At 39.0% G+C, this 794-nt stretch overlaps 1 protein-coding gene across 1 annotated transcript in view; it reads left to right on the top strand.

Annotated features, from left to right (window-relative positions):
• The window catches only part of col5a2a (collagen, type V, alpha 2a), a 35,902-nt gene that overhangs the window by 8,921 nt on the left and 26,187 nt on the right, over nucleotides 1-794 (top strand). The window lies entirely within an intron of this gene.

A 794-nucleotide genomic window follows, 5' to 3' on the forward strand; every position in this document is an offset into this window, starting at 1 on the left:
TAGACCTGCTCTATCTGTAAAGTGTCTTGAGAAAACTCTTGTTATGAATTGATACTATAAATAAAAATTGAATTGAATTATTTTGCTTGTAGCTGTTGCCGCAACAACAGTCAACAGGAACGGAGCTGTCCATATTTAATACATCTTTAAGATCTGAGGACAGAGGATGTCATATTGTTGTTGTTGGGTGGAAACCTTGTATCTCCATATCTCGTCATTGTTTCATAAATCAATGGTACTGGTTGCACTTTACATCTGTCTGTGGGTTTTACAGATATTTAAATGGGGACACAGCGATTTGGTTTGACTTTGTCTGATTAAAATGTTTTCAAATCCTGCAAAACTAAAGGTTTTTACATGTAGGCTACAAGGATGTACAGCCACGATTTGATGTACAGATATTAAGCACTCTTACATGATTTATTGATCATTTTCCATTTAGCAAACCGCTGCTGTCTATGTAAGGGTTGATGTTCTCATTGTCACCACATCCATTCTTTTCACCTACTATGATGGATTGTCAGGGTGCTGCTGCAATTTAGTCATAAAGTTCGGGAAGTTAAGAAAGACCTCTTAAAACCAGATTGGTGCAGTAGAGGAAAATATATTGATTCACATTTCCCATAATGCAACACCCACGTTCAACAAGTGGGATGTAACAACTGCCTTCAGTTTGTAACTCAGGCTTACTATGGTACTCCGCTCCAGAGCTACATCAGATGTTACACCACATCATACAAGCTTCGCAGTTTAAGGAGTACTCCTCAGGACGAGTAAACAACCCCGGGGGGGGG

This window comes from Etheostoma spectabile, chromosome 11 (genome assembly GCF_008692095.1).
Source record: "Etheostoma spectabile isolate EspeVRDwgs_2016 chromosome 11, UIUC_Espe_1.0, whole genome shotgun sequence".
NCBI lineage: Eukaryota > Metazoa > Chordata > Actinopteri > Perciformes > Percidae > Etheostoma > Etheostoma spectabile.